The sequence below is a fragment of the Miniopterus schreibersii genome, assembly GCF_964146895.1.
Source record: "Miniopterus schreibersii genome assembly, chromosome: 6".
In the NCBI taxonomy this organism is placed as follows: domain Eukaryota; kingdom Metazoa; phylum Chordata; class Mammalia; order Chiroptera; family Miniopteridae; genus Miniopterus; species Miniopterus schreibersii.
In genome coordinates, this window is record NC_138107.1 from 81039417 (window position 1) to 81060528 (window position 21112).

Consider the following 21112-nt stretch of genomic DNA (forward strand, 5'->3'; position numbering starts at 1 on the left):
ATCTCCTGCAAGGCCTTTCATGAGCTGACTCTTGCCCGCTTCTCCCATCCATCTCCTACTCCTCTCCTGCACAAATGTTAGGTTCCAAAATTATTAATCATCTTCAAGTTTCCTTTGATGTTCACACATTCTCACACATTCAGAACAATAGCCTTAAGAAATCCTTTCTAATCAAATGACTATGGTTTTCTGTATGCTATGTACATAACATAAATGTATATAGACTTAAATGCCCAACAGGCATCTCAAACTTAACATGTCCAAAACAGAACTTCATGTAAAACCTGCTTTTCCCCAGTCTCTGTTATCTTCATTGCTCAGGCCAAAAATATAGGAGGCAAACATGATCCCTGTCCCTTTCCAACATGCCTAAATTATCTGTCAACTGTATACACAAAATATATCCCAAAGCAGTTCACTTCCCTCCCTGCTGTGGCATCTCCATAGTCCATGTCACCAGTGCCCAGGCCACTGTAAAAACTACCCAGCAGGTGTCCCTGCCTCTACTCTAGCTCAGTTAGAATTCATTCTTCACACAGCAACCAGCCTGAACTCTTAAGAACATAAATCAGGTCATGTTGCTCCCCTGTTTAAAGCCCTCCAGTGGCTTCCTTGGAACTTACAATAGAATTCAAACCCATTCAGGGGTCTGCAGGAGTCAGCCATGTCCTTTCTTCTGACCTCCCGTGTACACTTGCTCTCCCTCACCCACTCCTCTCCAGACAAACTGGGCTTCTTTCTGTTCCCCAAACACACTAACCTCAGGGCCTTTGCAGGCGCTGTTCCCTCCCTATGAGACACCCTTCTCTCAGAGGCTGGGTCCTTCCTGACATTAGGTCCCCACTTAAATATGACCTTTTCAGAAACGCTTCTCTGGATCATGATACTTAAAGTTGCTTCCGTCCTGGTTTTTGTTGTTGTTGTTTTGTTGCTTTTATTTTATTTTCACAAGTTTGGATTTAATTTCTATTTATATTCATTCAGTTCAAAACCAAATACCTTAATACAGTAAGCTAAATAAAAGACGAAAGGCAGAACAGTTGTGACCCTCATGACATCACTCTCTTTTATTTGTATGATGGCTCTGATCACTGCCTGACTTCTTTATTCACTGATTTTTTTCAGTTGACCCTCTCTTCTCATTAAGATGTAAGGTCCACAAGGCCAAGAACTTGTTTACTTCTATACCCAGTAGTGGTATTCAAATTCTTTAACAACAGGTACGACATGGACACTGACCCATCAGAATGGATGTCAGTGTCTACGTGGTCACATGGCATTAGCAAGTAGTGGCTAATGTCAGCCTTCCTATTCCTGTCCCCAGCATCTCAGCAGAGCCTTGCTGTAAATAATTGGTGGTGTCAAACATACGGCTAAATAAATCAACAAACGTATCTCGGTTAATCTCATTGTTCTAGCGCGAGCGCGGGTGCACCTCAGTAAAGGCGGATTTATTGAGCAGCCCCCATGTGTCCGGGCCTGATTTGCAGCCCTCGAAGGCCCCTTGGTTTCCTCCCACTGGTTAATTCTCTCCATGGACGGCCGCTGCTGCTTTTCAATCTCATTTGGACTGGGAACTCTGGTGTTCGGATGGAATCTGTTTTCTTCGGAAGGCCCTGACATCCACCCGTGTGGACTCTCTTGACATAGCTCCACAGGGACCCGCTACTGAACAGCAGTGAGGGGCTGGGGAAGCCGGTTTCAGGAATTCCATAATATCATGTACCAGTTGTGAGTTGTCAGGCAAATTTTTTAACTTCTCTGAGTCTGCTGCTCCCTCTGTAAACAAGGTAGTACACGTCAAAATATCAAGCCAGTCACACCTATGGCCTCCAAGGTCCATGTGTGTTAGTTTTATTTTGTTCCCCCTTCCCTTCAGAGTTTTTATGAAGATCAAATGAGATAATGCACCTACTAGTGCCCTAAAAACCATGTTGTTCAAAGTATTGGTATTACATCAATAATAAATTATCCTGAAAAAGATAAACCCAAAGTTTTTAGATTTATCTTTTTATTTTTCTCAGTTTTGTTGTGATGTAATTGACATATAACATTGTATTAGTTCGAGGTATACAACATAATAAGTTAATATGTGTATATAGTTTGAACGGATCACCATAATAAGTTTAGTTAACAACCATCACTTCACATGGTTACAAATTTCTTTTTCTTGTGATGAGAACTTTCAAGATTTACTCTCTTAGCAACTTTCAATTATGCAACACAGCGTTACTAACTATAGTCATCAAGCCATACACTACATGCCCAGGACTTATTTATCTTATAATTGGAAGTTTGTACCTTTTGACCACTTTCACCCATTTCCCCCACCTCCAACTCCCTGCCTCTGGCAACCACCAATCTGTTCTCTCCTTCTATAAGTTTGTTTTTTTAGATTCCACATATAAGTGAGATCATCCAGCATTTGTCTTTCTCTGTCTGACTTATTTCACTCAACATAATACCCTCCAGGTCCATCCATGTTGTCACAAATGGCAGGATTTCTTAATAAATTATCCTTCCGTTGAGAAATCAGGTGGCTTTTTCGGAGTCAGAAGGAGCTGGAAGGGAACTCTGGGCCTTGTGGTGACAAAGCCAGTGCCCCAGCAGAGGAGGCCATGCTTTGCTTAGCTAAACAGCTCTCCCTGGAAACAGCATCGGTCCAGGGAAATCTGTTTATATGTCATACAAAGCTGCTAGATGCTGAAAATAGACCTGCCAGTTACCCAGAGAGAAAGAAGGCTTTCAGCTGGGTTCAAGCATCTCCCCAAGAGCAAGAGCTGAAATGGGGACTTTCTCCTTTGTCTCTCCTCCCACCCAAATAATCTACCTTTATTTGAAAACAAATCTCACCAGGGCTCTCACCTCCACTGACAGAGGCTAAGGTTTCTGTCTCACCTTTCAACTCAGCCAGGCTTTTCTTAGCTTCTGAAATCCTGTCCCTTTCTGCCCTCACCTAGCTCTAGGACCAGCTCATACCATAGCTGAGATTATGCTCACCACGGTCACATGGTGGTACAGGGCGGTCCCCACCAATCCACACCCACCTGCAATCATGCCCTCCCGCCAAGGGCGCCAACCAACATCTATATGTAGCAAGTTATCCTGATCCAAAGAAATTAGGGTGCCCAGGAGAGTACTTACAGCAGCCCTTAAATCAACCACAAAATTTGATGTGGCTCACTAGTTTGCTCACCAATGATCTCTATGGAATAGCTTCCTCCCATTTCAGCTATTCTTGCTAACTAGGTGCTAAGCTTTTCAACTCATTATTTAAGTCTTTGTGCCTTCTAACTCTACCGCCTTGGAGCAAATCCCTGGTCACAAGGTTCTGGTTAGCTGCTTGCCCAGACTTTCTTGAGGAGCAGGGTAAGAGTGGGCTGCAAAATTAATGTGACCATTCAGAACCCATCTGCCTCTCACCAGCCATGTGACCTGGATTAAGGCACTTAATTTCTCAGTCTCATTTGCCCCATAGATAAAACCGATGATGACGATGATACTACCTCATGGAGTTTTTATAGGGAAGGGTTGAAAATGCCTGTGAGGTACTCAGCACAGTGCCCAGCACACACATAGTGAGTGGAGAATAGCTGTTAATTGGTATTATTGTTTAGCCCAGGGGAAGGCAAAGTAAGGCCCAAGTGGCAAATCCAGCCATGCACATTTACATATTGTCTGCGCACGTTTTCACTGCAATAGCAGAACTGAGTAGTTACAACAGAGAAAATATGGCTGCAAAGTCTATAATATTAGCTCTCTGGCCCTTACAGCAAAGTCTGCCAACCTCTGCTTGAACCCATAGCACCCCCCCCCATGGTGAGATCACCATCAAAACTACGGCGGCAGAGGCTGCTACTTGCCTCCCAATACCCATTTTCCCTTCTTCTATAGTAATAGAACCCTCTCCCACTGTCAGTGTGCACACGATTGCCTGGAATATAAACTGCCTTTTCCAGACTCTCTTGATACTAGATGTAGCCATCTGACTGAGTTCTGGTCAATGGGTTTTCATCTGAAGAGCTTTATGCAACTCCTGGAAAGAATCCTTACAGGGCTTCCCTTTCCTCCTTCCTGACGCCTACAATGCAAATGTGGACTCTAAAGCTGGAGCTGGAACAACAGTCTTAGACCATGATGTGACCTTGAGAATGGAGGCCACTCATGGCAGAGCCAGAAGACAAATGAGCCTGAGTCCCTGTCACTGCAGACTGCAGACTAACCTGGTGTGCACTGCCAGCCATTTATTTGGGATCTTCTGCTCTCAGCGATGAACCTAATCCTTGCTTATACTGGCCGTTCCCATTTAGAAGAATAGAAGGCTTACCGTGGGCCTTCAACAGCTCTTATTTCATCCACTCCCTAAAACACTGTAGTAAATTTGGTACTTGAGTAAATTGGTTCTTGGCCACACAGAACACGCATTCTTGCAGAATGCCAAAGGAACATGGCACGTGTTTTATATTTATTCAGGAAAAAGGAGTAATGTTCATTTAGCGGGGGAAGAAAGATTTATTAAAATGCTTATTCAGGGGGAAAAAAGATTAATTTGGAATCAAGGTTTAAAGGAAGATTTTGGGAAAAAGAGTGACATGAAGCCTGAAAGGCATCCAGATCTCATGCCTACACTAGTCCAAGCTGGGTCTCTGGTCCTGGCAGCCCCTAAAACAGGGCTTCACTCCCACTTGCAGAAGGGGTTGTCCCCTCAGAAGCAAGTGATCCATGGGGGGGGGGGGCACTGCTTTCATTTTCTACGGATGAAAAGACTGAGGCTCAGAGAAGTTAGCTCACCCAGGGTCACACAGCTGTAAAGATCTGAACCCCGCCTGTAGGCTCCAGATACAGCTCTCGTAACCAACATGCTCTCTGGAGCAGGGAGAACTTGACACTGAGTTTGCATCTCCAGAGCAAGCTGACCCAGATTGCAGGGAAGGCAGGACACAGTCAGTGTTTCTGGAAAAAGGATCTTCTGTAATCTTGTGCCCTAAGTTGGTAGAGAGGCCTGGGAAATGTAACTAATAAGTAGAGAAGGGAAACCTAGTACTTTTTAAAATGTCAGTAAAATCCCTGACTGCAAAGAAAAGAGACCACGAGCTTACTGCCAGCAGAAGCCGAATTTAGAAAAGAAAGCTGTATCCAGGAAACTCACCAACTTTCTTTTGGGTTCGCTCATCTTTTTCTTTATAAACCATCTTTTATTGTCACTTGCTCAGTTACTAATTACAATAGTCTCTGGGGGGTATTTATGGGGAAGTGGGGGTGCATGAGTGAAAGCCAGAAGGTAAAGAGTCCACAGAACCCTTCCCGAAACTCAAACCACTGGGGCCCAGAAGCTTCACAGTCAGAAAGTCTCTCTTTCAGGTGAGGCAGGGCCACTGTTTGCCATAGTTGTACCAGCTCTTTTTTCAATGTTAGCTTTTGTTCTCCTAAGTGTTTCATATTCTCCTAGTGTGTGTGTGTGTGTGTGTGTGTGTGTGTGTGTGTGTTTAATTGACTCGCTAATACCTATAGAACATGTACTACATGCCAGGCACTGCGTCAGGTACATAAAAATGCTATGTGTTATTAGCCCATTTTACAGATAAGGAAACTGAGATGACCACTAAGATTTACCTGGATTACACAGCCAACTAAGCGGCCTTGCTGAGATTCCAACTGAGTTTCTGTTCATTTAGAATCTGCTCTTTTCATCTCTATTCTTTTTTAACAGTAGAGCTGGGAAAGGCATGAGGTCTGACTAAGGGAAGGAGAACCTTTCTGAAGTTACTTGCTGCTTTATGTCACCTTTATTTTCCACCAGTGACCTGATTCACCCCCTGCACCTTAGGTGTTTATGTGTTATCCTGGTCACATTCACCCTTGTTTCAAAGACACGTCCCATCTCCCCTTTCCCCAAATCCTTCTGTTACTTTTGATAGTTTCCCAGTGTATTTATAAATGACCTGAGAGCCCCCAGGCACCCTTGCTCTAACCTATACACCAGCAGTTATCCATCTCAGGATGGCTTTCCAGTCTTAAAACTTATTGAGACCCCCAAAGAACTTTTGTTTGTGTGGGTCAGATCTACTGATATTTGCCATTGTAGAATTTAACACTGGGAAGTTGTTCAACTATTGATTAATCCATTTAGAAATAATAATAACTCCATTTCATGTTTACATAAATAACATTTTCACAAAGCATAACCATGATTTTAAAGAATTAGTGAGAGATGTACATTTTTACAAATCTCTAGTGACTGTCCTGGTTCTCATACCTCCCCCTGTAGTCAATCTGCTCTGATACGTTGTTTTGGTTGAAATATGTAAGGAAAACCCAGCTCTATACAGATACTCAGTTAGAAAAGGGAGGAGCATTTTCATACCTTTCCTGATAACTGGGTTTCCTCTTTGATACCGTACCCAAACTCAACAAGTGGTTTAAAAATAAAAGGTGAGCTGCAAATGGAATCTAAATCCATTATTAATGAGCTTTCATTCTCTGTTACTTTAAACTCCACTGGACTAGATTTCCCTATGAACCCATGTGCGATTTTGTAACATGCACTGGTCATTTGGAAACTTACTGAGTTCTTCAGCTCTTCTAAAATTTGGCACATTTTATTATAAAGTATCCCCCCAAATTACCTTTGTTAAAATCATGACAAATCTCATGAGAAAACTACTGGAGTTTGGGCAGCTGTCAAGCCCACAGTGGAGGGTAAAAGCTTTTTAAACATTTAATTTTCCCTTGAAAACCTGAATTTTATCATTGGCAACAAATAGTTACTTTTCTTGAAATGACAGCCCGCTTAGTTCATTTTTGAGAAAACATCTGCCATATGTCCAAGTCAGAGTAAGCCCAGTTTGGCTGCCAGTCACCCTCTCAAGTGAAAATGGTGTCCCCTGACTAGTGAAGCCCACGACTCAAGCAAACAGCTCCACGGAGTCCCCTCGAGGTCGCCGCGGGGCGCGCATGCAGTGACGCGCTTCGTGTGGGCTTCCCTGCTGTCCAAAGGTGAAAAGGGCCTGTGACGGCGGGTCAGGAGGAAGGCAGTCAGTATCTTCGCTGCCTCCTCGGTGCGTTCTTGGGTGACACGAGCACACTGCACAAGCAGGCGCGTGACAGTGAAGAGCACAGCGGTCCACTTGGCTGCCACTGCCTTGACTTCAGGCGTCGGCGGTCTCACCCGCCATCGTCACCGCATCGCCAGTGCAAAAGGCAACCCAGTGAAAAAGGCGAATAGCATCAGTTTATCAAAATAGTTCTGACCTCATGAATCTCCCTTAAACGGGCTGGGGACCCCCGAGGGCCACTGCTACAGCAAGCCCAGGGAGAGCCCTCAGAGACCAGACTTGATCCGCCTCTGTCCCCCCCACGGGGAAAGAATGAGCACGACCTCTAACTGCAGCACCTAACTTGCTGAGTAAAAGCCTATTTATTCTCGGGAGGAGGTAGTAAAAAAGTTCTTTATAAAGTTTAAGTAGAGTAAATTCAACCCTAGAAAGAAAACAGGAGAGAAGTGATTTCCTGATTATCGGAGCCCAGGCCTGACATTTAGCAACGCCAGTGCTCCAACTCCTGATTTCCATTCCCATCACTGAATTTGAGGAGAGTCACTCACCCCATCTTGACCACATGAATGTACGTAACAGTTGCTCCTTCTGCAAACAGGGGACTCATGGGTGATTAGCCGTGTTCCCCAGACCTGCTGCTGCCTCCTAACCGCAGGCTGCAGTGCCATGAGCTCTCCCTCCCTTGCTCTCTCGCTCTCTCTCCTCTACACACATCTCAGGTTCTGTACAGTGAGAAAAGCTATTTTTCTGGAATCATGTTTCCTAAGTAATCCATATCACATCTGTTAGGAATTACTAATTAAAAAGCAAAGTTAACAAGAAGATCAAAAGGATTATAAATCCATCTTTCTGTTAGATGGTGACAACTACCCCTTCCCTTCATTACTTCCTGCAACGGTTTCATTTTCTGAACCGAGATCAAGTGTAATAAGAAAAAAAAATTCTTTTTTGCTGAGTAGCAACCACCATGCAACATAAATTATAAACTCAAAAAAACTGTCTTATTAATATCAAAAGGAATATTTCACCACCCAAAGCTTTGGGGTAAGAGATGGGGCTTCATCCACTCTGTTTTAGTGCAAACGGCAGAGCCTGTCCCATGTCTCTGCTGTGAAATTCGGTTCTCAGAACTTCCTGACCTACCAATGAGATATCTCAGACGCTCTTTTCCTGCGCCTTCTTTGTTTTAGTTTACAGAATCGTGCAACTAAAGAGAAATTAAAGCAACTGATCTCTAAAGACTCTTCCAGCTCTGAGATGCAATGGTTCTAGATCCCTCATTAGTTTCCAAATGGGGGCCTGTGTTTCCTGCTCTTCATTTTCTGATCATTTCATCAGTAAGGTCCAGATTCTCCGCTCTGTCCTAGTCCATAGGAACATGCTTTCCGTTTGCAATGCAGAGTTGGATGGTTAGAAGTCACCATTTTCTCCCCTCCAATCTCCACCATGCAGGTTTTCTATGGCTTGGATAATCACAAGACCCTGTCATTTCAGAGTTCTTCTGATGTTGTTCCAGCTGCTTATGTAAAAATTCGTTAAGCTATGTGATTATTTGAGAACTTGATTTAGTGATGCTTTAGATGACTGCTTTCCATCCTCAGAACACTTAATTCAGTTTCTCATACACCATACCTAGTTTAAACCGTCAAGGCCATGCTTTAAATGCATCCGTAGCTGAGGCTGGATGCAGATATTCCTTTAATCCGGCTGAGACTGCATATCTCCCCCACTTAGGAAAAGAAAAAAACAAAGCTGTAGAGACTGTCATAAATAATTTTACTTAAGTGAATGCTGAAATTAGGCACCACATTGCCTGGCTCCTAGGAGCCAATTTGCAGCCAGATATGTCGAGTACCCACTGGCCAAAGCCTCGCCTTTTCAGAAATGGAAAGCAGGAAAAACAATACGATCATCTCTTAAAGTGGCATGTTGGGCCCATCCCCAAAGTTAAATATACCTAGACAGTTCTCGGTGTAGTAACTACAGCTGACCTTGGAAGAAAACAATGTTCAGAGCGGCCCACGAGCTGGGAAAGGTGATAACGAATGAGATGTAATCATGTGTTTCTGGCACACACTTCGAACAGGGCAAGGAGCTAATTGCATTTAGGTATTATCTTACAATATAGTAACCAGGTCATTTTGGAAAATAACCAAAGTCTCCCTTTTTGGGAAGAGATACTCTATTTTTAGCAAAAATTTATGAACATTGCTCTCTGAACCTCTAAAAAAAATCTTTCCTAGATCGAGTCAAATCACATGGTTTTTTTCCGTATCTTCCTCTCTGCCCTGCCCAGTGCTGACTGCTTGTCAGGGGTTCCCGGGCTGAACTCTGAATGCTGGGTCCTGTTTTCCTTTTGCTCCTGGTAATCCTCCGTCTAGTGTAACTTGCGGCACCACTTACTGTGGTTCTCACTCAGATTACATGAAAGAAACACTCATCCCGCTGGAGTCTGGTGCCCATCCAGGGAAGCGTGCCAGCCCACAGTGCCACAGGGGTGAGGGAGAACACACATGTCTCCAACAAAAGAGCAACAGGAAGAAACTAGTCCGAAAATGGCAGGGTGAGAGGATTCTTTGCTGCGCCTTTTAAAATCGCGGACAGGTTGATACACAGATTAACGCTGCCCTACATGCCTTTATGTGGGAGTTAAGCAGACTCTTGAAAAGTGAAAGGAGAACTGACAAAGGAATTAAAGTCTTTTCTCCTACATACTTTTTTTTTTTTTTTTTTTTTTTAAGAAAATGTCAGTGTAATTGATAGCATACGATGCTCTTTGGCCATTTTTCAGTTCTTTGCAGACACAGGATGTTGGGGTTAATTGGTCTCTTTCTGGAATTTGAGTTTTAATCAAGCGCTTATAATTTTGTTAATACTTTTTTAAAGCTGATATTTTCAGCTAAAATATATTTATAACCTTTATGTGCTTCGTACAAACAGAACAACAAGCCACTGTACCTGCTTTCAGGAGTATACGTGCTAAGCAATGGAAACAGAGAATTTGCAATTACTTGTCAACATAGGCCATAGGGGCACAAACCTTTTGAAAAAATCAGAAATATCAACTTGAGAAGTTTCCTGTAGGCCATCAAAATACATCCATGTTTTAAAGCTTTCACATAACAAAATCCAATTTGTACATCAGAAAACTGGGAAGGGAAGAATATAGATCAGTGAATGAAAAAAAAGGCAGAGCTCAGTGTGCTGAAACTTTTCAGAATTTGCCAGACTTCAAATGTAATCTCAAGATTTTTGACATGACCCAGAGGATATCGGGCAGAGCCAGAAACAAGGCAAACGTCTTCATGTCTTCCTGAAGCTGGCAGCAGGCTCAGCGCCGGGCTGTATGGTACCTGGGGATGGGGGGGGGGGGGGGGGAGAAAAGGTTCCTTTGGGCTTTTCTCCTCTATAAATCAATCACCCTGTTAAAATAGCAATGGGGCCTGACCTGCGTGGCTCAGCGGTTGAGCATCCACCTAGGATCCAGGAGATCAAGGTTTGATTCCCCGTCAGGGCACATGCCCAGGTTGTGGGCTCAATCCCCAGTCGGGGGTGTGCAGGAGGCAGCCGGTCAATGACTCTCACCATTGATGTTTCTCTCTCTCTCCCTCTCCCTTCCTCTCTCTGAAATCAATAAAGATATATATATATTTTAATAGCAATGGGGATTTTATTGGTTCCATAGCTGATGACAGGGGACATGATTTTTAAACTGGAAGGGCCTTGCTCAGCCTCCCAATAAACTTTATCTAGCATTCAAGTCACCGAGCAGTCAGCAAAAAGCAGGGCATGCTCCCTGCTGAAGCCTGTGAATGAAAAAGTATGCTTTGGTGTTGGGTAGTCCCATTGCTTAGGAATTGCAGGAAAATAGAGCGTAGCGTTTCAAGTATTCCAAAAACAAGCAGAATTTGAGAAGCAGAATATTAACAGCTAAGAATCCAAGATCAAAGCACTGAGAGTTCAAGGAGGGTGAGCAGGGAAAATAAGCGGGCCCCGGGCCCAGGGCGGCCGCGGAAGTGCAAAGGGCTGGAGCTCTGTGGACGCCTTTCCTCTCAGGAGCTCCAAAGCCAAAACCAGGGTTCAAGCTGACAAAGTACAAAAGCAGCTGATAAAAGCACGAAGGGAAATTGCCGAGTTCTAATTAAATCGGGCTTAGATTCAACGAGAAGATGAGAGGATTTCGGGCTCTAGCCTGCGAGGTTGAGACTGTTGTTTGGTGCAGCATGGGGTCCTGGCTTTGGAACCTGTTACCTGCTGCCCTCTCCTCAGGACGCAGGAAATCCCTCCAGCTAAGGCCGGGCTGTGGGCTGGGAGTGAATCGCAAAGCGGGGCATGGAGGGAAGTGTGAAGGCCCATCCGCTTCCATTCTTCAGTGACTCCAGAGACTGTGGTCCTATCAGTCCTGGGGGGGGGGGGTCCACCCATAAGCACCGTCACTGACCTTCATGATTCTTTTCTTTTTTTAATCCTCATCTGAGGATACTTTTTCCATTGCTTTTCTCAGAGAGAGTGGAAGGGGGAGAGGGAGAGAGAGAGAGAGAGAGAGAGAGAGAGAGAGAGAGAGAGAGGGAGAGAAACGTCGATGTGAGAGAGACACATCGATTGGTTGCCTCCTGAATTTGCCCCAACTAGGCCAGGGATCGAGCCTGCAACTAAGGTACGTGCCCTTGGCTGGAATCAAACCTTGGACCCTTTGGTCCACGGCCCACGTTCTAACCACGAAGCCAAATCGGCTGGGGCTTCATGATTCTTTTCCATCCCTGTGTCTGTGCTCAGTCCCCACTGCTCAGCTCTCTGCTTTGTGATGCTCACACAACCTCTGCACTTAGGATAATTTGCTATGTTAGAAATATATAATAATATTAGCTGCCTTTCCCAGGTAAAAATTGTTTTATCTTAACATTGACTTGATTGAAAAAGCAGAGAGATATGGACACAGGAGATCTTCGGCCCTTGAAATCCTATAGAGCAGTGTCTTCTCACTTACTGCTGTTTTTTATAAGACAGTAAGTGTAACAACAAATATAAGGCATTTATCCCAGTGTGAGCAACATCAGTTATTGTGTTCAATGAGTCTGTTATTTAGAAAAACAAAATGTCAACTTGGTAATGCTAGTTGTACCCAAACCCAAATTTATAAAATGTGCAAGTCAACAAGGTAATTAGAGTTCAAAAGGGTTTAAAGGATGAATGAAGGAAAAGAGGGGGTGCCTTTATTAATTTTTTAAAGGAGTTCTTTGCTTTTCAAATAGATTTACTTCAAAATCCCTGTGGAGAACAACAGATTCAACAGAAATTATTTAACGCTTCCTTCCTCTCAAAAAACAAAACAAAACAGTGTATACATAGTTTTTTCAGGAACATATATATGATAGAAAGCAAAACTCATCTCTTTTAAGCAACGTTTAATATTAAATTTAGAGGGGTTTTTTTTCCCCTGCCATGTTCTCTGAATTACAGAAATTAGAAATGGTAAACAAAATCCTCCAACCTTCTCCTGTACATGACTAAGTATTATGTCCAAGGTGAGTTTCTTAACACTTGTTTCTTTGCTCCAGTAAACTTTGATCATCCTAACCACAACTTTTATGATCTACTTTGTACTGAAAATATGAAAAATGAGAGAAGCTTGCTTGTGAAAAAATCTGGCTCCTTGATGTCCCAGCCGTAGGCTAATCGGAGAGACTTAAAAAACTTGATATGGGCTCAAAGAGAAAGAGAGTCAGGTTACCACCAACAAGCAGACCAGGCAAATTCCCATGATGCCAGGCCACTGCCCAAGGGGTGGAGAGAAGAGGAGGCACTTCAGGGCACCCCTTCAAGGGATTGGTTTCCTATGTGATGTCACATGTCACTGGGGGTGAGGCCAGGTTGCTCCTTGCTGTCCACTTCCATGAAACTACAACTGCTCCCAGAACACGTCACCAAGGAGGAGTATTCCTGGATCTTGGGTACAATATGGGCCGTAGGGGACATTCTTCCTAAAAGTCCAGAAGAATTGCTAACATGCTGACGTGTGCCGGATGAAGCAGCTGAAATGATGTTTTAAAATGTAGAATTTGCTCTAAAGTAATCTATGGGGGTGAGAGGGAGTATCTTGAAAATTGTTACTACTGGGTGATGAGCCCATAGGGGTCATTATACAATTCTCTTTATTGTTCATGTATGGTTGAAAACCTTCATAATAAAATCTTGTTGTTGCTGTTTTAAAATCCGCTAACATAGTTGAGGCAGGAAGTAGGCAAGGCCATGGAGAGAGAACAAATAGAATGTCTACACTAACCTCATTTCTCGGGACAAAAAAAAGCAACTCAGTACTTGTTATTGAGTGAAATATCCCAACAGTAAGCGCTGCCCTATCTGATCAACGCTGTGGCGAAGCCAGTAAGCCGAGTACCGGTTCAGATAAAACAGCTGCAAAAATAGAGGCTGCTCCAACCCTGAAACCTAAGGAAAATAATAATTTCACATTTTTTTTATAAAAATCTCTGAAATGAATCCATTTCCCCCGCATTTACAATAACAACTTTTCCCTTGAATTATGCATCACCGTGACTATTTGAATTACAAATGTATGAATTATTCATTATCTGCAATGTGATTGAGGGTTTGGGTCCCCTGTGTTGAATACCAGTGAGAAGCTGGCCCGGAACCTGGCTGGCACGGGGAGGGTGGCATCTGGGGACCCTGGGAGGCAGCCTGCCCTTCAGAACCCTCCCCCCCGCGGTAGAAGAACGGAAGGGTGCCTTATACTGTACGGAGCTGTCAACTCTGACCTCTTTGTCCCCACTGTCTCCTGGCTCCCCAGCCTGTAACAGCTGCTACCCACTGGCACCACCTACATTTTAAACCAGCTGGAGACAGAGTTCTACGTGATAAGCCTGTTATATTTGCAGAGTAAGCAGGAACACCTAATGGCCTGGCCCCCTCACGGTTCTGGGACGGCCTCTGACAGGCTGCGGCAGTGTGCACTGGCGAAGCAGAGGGAAGCATAATTAAAAGAGCCTTTGTCTAAGCTCCCTCTAAATCAGCCTTTTAAATGTGCTCAGTTTAAGAGTCCCCAAATGCCCATTCAATCACGCTGGCCTCTAAGAACCACACAAACCCCCAGGATAGCTCTGGCCAATTAGTCAAGCGAGAGGGGAGTGTGCGTGCGTGTGCGTGTGTGTGTGTGCGTGGATGCGTTCCGAAAATCAACACAGATGCTGAAAGAGCCCCCTGGAGAGAGGGCGGAGTGACCCGCAAACAGAGCTGAACTGCCCCGGATAATACAATAGAGGGAGAGAGGTGAGGGCACGGGGGACCTATAGAGGAGTGAAGCTGAAGCCCGTGTTCTTAGCGTAATTCACCGAGAACCCAGCCAGCCAGCTGTCCAGCTCCGAGAGCACGCGCTGAAGGATGAGGCGGGCGGGCGGGGAGAGACAGATAAAAAAAGAAAACACGAGGCATGCCAAAACCCGGAGGGAAGAGAAAATATGTCAGAAACCAAACAGGAGAGCAAGAATGAAATTTTCAACAGTGCAAAGTAAAACCCTGAACTGGCAATGTGCTTTCGCTAAAAAGAAAACATGCGCTTTCTGTAGAGAGCCCAGCAAACCTATACATACATGTATATGGATATGTTTCAAGGGGGCGGCAACCGTGGGCAGCCTCTGCCATCACCCTGGCACACAGCTCTTCCTCCTGAGACCTGCAGAGCCACCCCGTGCAGCAGGAGGCAGGCAGTCGGTACACAGAGGTGTTGTTTGGTTGCTGGGGACGCTGGGAGCCACATCAACGCTGTACGGGCTTCGTTCCACAAGGGAAACTGGAGCCTGCACAGAGTCAGCAAGGCACCGATAGGACGCCTGGCAATGGGTAGCCATCCGAAGGAACGGGAACCTGGGACTTGGTAGGTGCTGTGGACAATCAGACCTGCCATCTCCTGCACAGCTGGCTCAGAAAGACCGGTCTGAGCCCTTGCAAGTTCTGATCTTCAGTTTCCTGTTTGCATTGCTGGGGGCCTGGAATGTCATCTTTGACTTCAGTGGTGTCCTTGTGGGTTAAGTTTCCAGGCCATTGAGCAGGGTGCCTTTGGCTTGGTTTACTTGTTCTTTCAGTGGTCGTGTTATTATTTGGACCCAGGTTTTAAATTTCCCTAATTCTAATAGCAGTTGCTCAGGACAGTGGCTAGTTTCAAGTTCTGGAAATACATTTGAGCACCTTTCCCAGAAGTGGGTGAGAAGTTAGAATAACAGAAAGTCTTGGCTCTGAGTTCAGTCGAACGTCAAGAAGCCCATGTTCAGCTGAATGGGCTTCATACAATGAAATTCCAGCTTCCCTCCCTGTCTTCTAGGCCAGATGCATCCTGAATAAAACTCATGAAATTAAAGCAAGAGGCTTTGGAGCATTTATCGAAATATCCTATTGATAAGGAGTATTTGTTACAATATGCTGGAGATAAGCAACAGTGGATAGCCCCTTTGTTTCCCTCTACATGAATATCCATAATCACCACCCACTAACTCATCTGCTTGAGTATTAGATACGTTGAGCCCATCCCATATGCTAGTCCTGACAGAGAGAGTGATGAACCCTTCATCAGTGATGAACTTCCCTGCCCTCATCTCAAGAGTGCTGGCCTAAGAAGCTGCTCTGTTCTCTCCACACGGTGAGGGCGTGCTTCTCGGCTCCCCGCTCCCCCAATTGTCAGGGAGGGCTGAGTTGTTCCACCAAAGGGACTAATAAGTTGGTCTTTGGTTCAACTTAGAACAGTAATAGATATTTTCTAGGCCAAGTGCCTGGGGCAAGGAATAGAGTTTAAAAATAAATTTATTGTGTTCTCTAGCAAGGGATCAGAGCAAAGCTCACTGATCCACAAGATGACTGATTCGATTTCCTTGGTGATAAGCTAATTGACCAGCCAGCCAGCCATAATCCACACAGCACAGGGAAACCTGCCCATTGAGTTGGCTGGGCCTTCTCACCAGGACACCAGCAAGCTGGCCTCAATGGCAGTCCCTTTGCCCTACAAGGCCATCAGGACAAGCCGTAGAGAAGGAGAAGGCCTGTTTTCATCCTGGGAATCCCACCCTACTTTTGGCACACTGGCATTCACAATAAAGTTTAGGAAATGATAGTAAGTGTTTTTCCATGGTCGGGTTGATATTCTGGGGTGTCAGGGGAGCTGAAAACAGATCACTTCGCTCCCTGTAGCTTTTTGTGCATCCGCAGCCTGTGGTTTTGCTGCAAGAGAGAGAAGTGCTATGGAATAGAAATGAGGCCAGCTCCCGGCTGAGCATGTGGGCCCACTTCCGAGTCACATGCACCGAAGGGACGCTCTCTGTGAGAAGCAGAACACAGGCACTACCTTCTGGTCACCTCCACTCTAATTCTAGGCTGCCACGCTGCACTCAGAGCCTTAACATCCCAATTCAGTTCTTGTACTTCTGAACTTTTACACCAGTATCTGGGGAACATTCGGAACGGGAGATGACATGTGGACAATGATTCCCTTTTATTACTTATACGAAAGGGCAGTGGAGCCGATGATGCACTACCACAGGCTCTGTGAACTTGAACAGTCACCACTTTAGCATCAAGACTATTTTCTGTTCCACAGAAAGAGCCGGAAAAAGTAGCAAGAAACAGGCGTCCATCTGTGGTTATATACTCAGGCAATTAGATGTTTAATTGCCTCTATAAATTGCATGTAGGTAGGTAGAGTTTAACAACTATTCGTAGTGTTTTCATTTTCCTACAAATTAAATTTCCCATTTTATTTGGGGATTATACTCAAAGTAAGTTCAATATGCTTGAAATACATATTGGCTATCTAACATTGATAGTCTGAAAACAGTACTTAAAACAATTCTACATATGATAGTACATAAATGAGTTCAGTTTCTCTTAAAAGAAAAAATTTAAATCAGCTTATTTAGAACTCCTATATTAAAACAATTTAAGATTAATCAAAGCATTTTTAAATGGCTATAAAATTCCCTTTTGAAGGTTGACAACTGGGGAGAAATCTAGACTGTATCTCTAGTCTTTGGTAGGATGCTCTAACACCCCGGAGGCTAAGAGGTGTTTACATCTCTTTCAGTTGAAATTTCACAGCTTTGGAAAAGAAGAGAAGAAATAAGCAGTGAACAGCTGGCTTTTACATGGTATTAAAAAGCAGGGTTTGCTTTTCTGGACTGGGGCTCACCACACAGAACAAAGGGTTGCTAACAAAGGACCGTGAGTATATCCACAAACTCTGGGAAGAACGTGTTTGGCAGGAAACTCACTCACCCATCAGGAGGGCCAGAAACAGAAATTTGAGGGGAAGGAGGAAAACCACCCACATACAACTAGGAGCTTTACAAAACAGAGAACAAGAAGTGCGTAGGGACAGAGAAGAGCAGTTGAGGAGGTTCCCATTCATTTCAAAAGAGGACAGGAAGGAAGAAGGCAGAATACAAGCTGACCTCCAAGGACTGTTAGCCAACACTCAGACCCAGAAGCCAAGGGAGCTGGACATTTTAACTCAGCTGGAATTAGGACCTCACAAGGGTCGCAGATATGGAACTAGGTCCATGACAGGAATATGGCTGGGAGAGGATATGCCTTGTTCAAACAATGGAAGTGGTGAAAGGGTATCACTATATTGAATAAAAAAAGAATTATGTGTATTTAGCTCTCACTACGTACCAAGCATTGTGCTCACTGCCTTCTATTAATTATTTCCTTTAATCCAACAAAGTAGGGGTCCATTTTACAGATGAAGAAACTGAGGCATGGGGCAGTGTTGTAGCCCAGGATCACTCAGTTAATGAGCATTGGAACCAAAGTCCTTGCTTTTAGCCATGATGCTGACTGCCTTCTGAGAAAGCCTCCCAGAACAGAACAGGCCTCAGAATGCCCATCTTTCCCACCAGCGCCTCCTGAGGGCTGCTGCTGTGAGCCTCCTGCCGTGACCTGAGCTGGAGCTGGAGCTGGAGCTGGAGCTGGAGCTGGAGCTGGAGCTGGAGCTGGAGCTGGAGCTGGATGGGGGCCACAGCTGAGCTCTCTGCAGGAAGGACCTACTCCCCTGCCAGTCCACAGTAAGTAGCTTTACAATTAACCCCATTTGTCCTGAGGCAACCCTAGATTAGTCTCCACACCTCATACGGGAGAGGGGTGTCCTGTATGGAAATCCATTAACTTGAGGGTGGAGGTAGCTGGGAGAACTTGTGGGTGAAGATAAGTGAGGAGAGAAAATAAGTAATAAAGGAATGAAGGCTATAGCGTCTACCAAGTCAGGAGAGGCCAAAGGGCTTTTCCTGCACAAATTATAACTGGGGCCACTTAGTGCAGTGACAAAATCTCAGCCACCCAGGTGTCCTCGGTAGTCTTGCTCATTTCTATGTCCTTGCTCTGGTTCTCCATCGAGGGACCCTTCCTGTACACCAAGGCAGCCAATCCTGGGCGTTCCGCCCCCAGGAAGAAGCAAACTAGCCTTTCTTCCTACCTTGACCTAGAGCTGCCCAAAGCCCAGCAACCTGCTCTTATCTCTCCGTCAGATTTGGCACACATAAATGTCATGGTTGAGTCACTTGTCTGTCTCCTCCATTATACTGTGATCCTCGTAAAGGCCAGAACTGGTTTTTATCCCTGAATCACCATCAAGGAATGTGCCCTAACACAAGCAAGCACTAATTTCACAGTTGTTTCCCGAATGACCTGTGGATCTTACTCTCCAAATCCCCTCAGGGAGGCTTTCTCGATTGATTAGCCCTACTTTCCTGTGGACTACCAGGACACAATTGTTTATTAGATTATCAATGTCTCAGCCTTGACCTACATCAGATGCCTGATTCATAGCAGGCTCTTTACAAGTGGTAGCACAATTCTTCACCACTCTGGCCCGGAACTCTCCCCTCAAAAGGCAGAAGGCAAAATGCCATTGTCACATCTCTCAATCTAAGCTTGCATAATCCATTTTTGGACTTTTTAAAACCTAAATGTGGCATTTTTACATTTCTCTCTATGAAATTCCAACAGCCCATCACTTCAGTTTATGAAGATTTTTTATTTTGTTTTTGAATAGTAATAATCACTCACACGTTTATCCTCTAAACTTTGAATAAGTGCACTGAACAAGACACCCATGACTCACCAACAGCCTTTAGAACAAGGCTTTTCACTGGGAAATTTTCAATAACATTTTTAAGATAAGCAGAAACATACTAAAAGCAAACTATCTGATAAAATCTTGACTTCTCCTGCTGACTCAAAGGCAGAGGAAATAATAAAGGGAACTCATGGTGTTTTAAATCAGAATGTTAAAACCATGAGCACTTAGAGGTCATTCCTTTCTGAAGAGATGGAGGGGGCTGGGGGAATGGCGAGGGGTTGGCTAACGGGTGCTGGGGCCAACCACTGACCACCCCCTCCCCACTTAACCCTGAGCTAACCTGCTGTTATCTTCTCTGTATTGAGATTTGCCTAAGGCTTTGTCTGGGGTTAACCAGGGCAAGTATGGAAAAAAAAGATGGAAAACCAACTTCCTCACTTCATGTACACATTGTAAATGGCACTTTCAGCCAGAGAGCCCACAGTGTCCCTCCTCATAGTCTGTGAAAAAACAGAGTGTAGTTAAGTTAGATTCTCAGCAATCAATACGCTGTGCTGAGATGATAATGAATTGATTTCTACCAGGAAGAAAGACTCTGGAGCCAACCCATTGAACTGAGCAGCACTTTCCCCAGTGACGTAAAGGAACCATCAAAGGCATGTTTACCAAATGAGTAAATGACAAAAAGATGTGAGAAACCATTAAGATTAGAAAGTGGCAAAAAAATGTTTCAATGACATTAGCCTAAAAATAGACCAAAAACCAAAAGGCACAACATTTAACAAGAATAAATGCTAAGTCTCACTTTTAGACTTTCAAATTCAATTGCAAAAACACAAGATGGGAGATCTGACTTCAGCACTTCTTGCGAAAAAGTCTGGTGGTTTATCATTAATAATGACTCCTGCATTTTAATGCCCACTATTTGTTACTCAATCTGAATTAAAAGTGTAACATAACATTAATAAAATCTAAGGCAAGTTGTGTTTGCAGTCATATAAATAAGTATCTAGGTTAAGGAAGGGGAAAATGTAACCATAATCTGAACTGGTCAAAGTACCAAATGAAGATTATGGTTTCAATCCTGTATGACACACTGTAAGAGGAACCTTGATTAAAAAAAACAACACAAAAAACAAAAAAACTGGGCTGTATGCCAAGGAAAACAGAATGGTGGAGACTCCATAAACCATAACAGGTGAGGAAGTATTCGAGGAAATGGGGATGTTTACTTGAGAAAGAGAAACCTTAGGAGGGACATGATTAATATCTTTAAAATTTTCAGAGGTCATATTGAAGGGAGGTCAGATGTACTTTATCTAACAGCAGAAAGCGGAACTAGAATCAATAGGGTAAAGTTAGAGGCGGCGGATAATGCCAGTTAGCATTCTTTGGTTGTGAGCAACAGAAGTCACCTGACTGGGAGAGAGGCGTTCACTAGTTCACTGGAGTTCACTGAAAAGGCCAAGAAACCAGACAGGACCAACAAGAAAAGGGTGGCACCAGAAGATTTTGGTATCAGGAACTTCTTGACCATCTTGCCTGGTGCCACCTCTAGACTAAAAAAATTCTAACCCTTAACTTGGTCTTTGTGCCAATCTGCTCAATTTCCAGAAGCATGAGTTTTATTAGACACCTCTTGGGTCATGTGCCTGCTCAATGACTGGCCCAGAGAAGTGATAGGAAGAGTCTGGCAGAAGGAACTTCCAGGAATCCCTTCAACTTCCAAAGCTGGAGGATATCTAGATTTTTCCAACCTAGGCTGCTCCAATGGAAGGCAGATTATGCCCCAAAAGAAAATTATGGGGCTATTAGAAAGGGGGAATGAATTTAAGGCATCCACAAAATGAAAAATGACTATGACACAGAGCTCAAGATGAAGAAATACTTTCTAAATATTAAAGGGTCCAAAATGTAATGTCGAATGAGCATAGATCACAGGATCAAACAGAGGAGGTTCTGACCTGAGGTAGGAGGT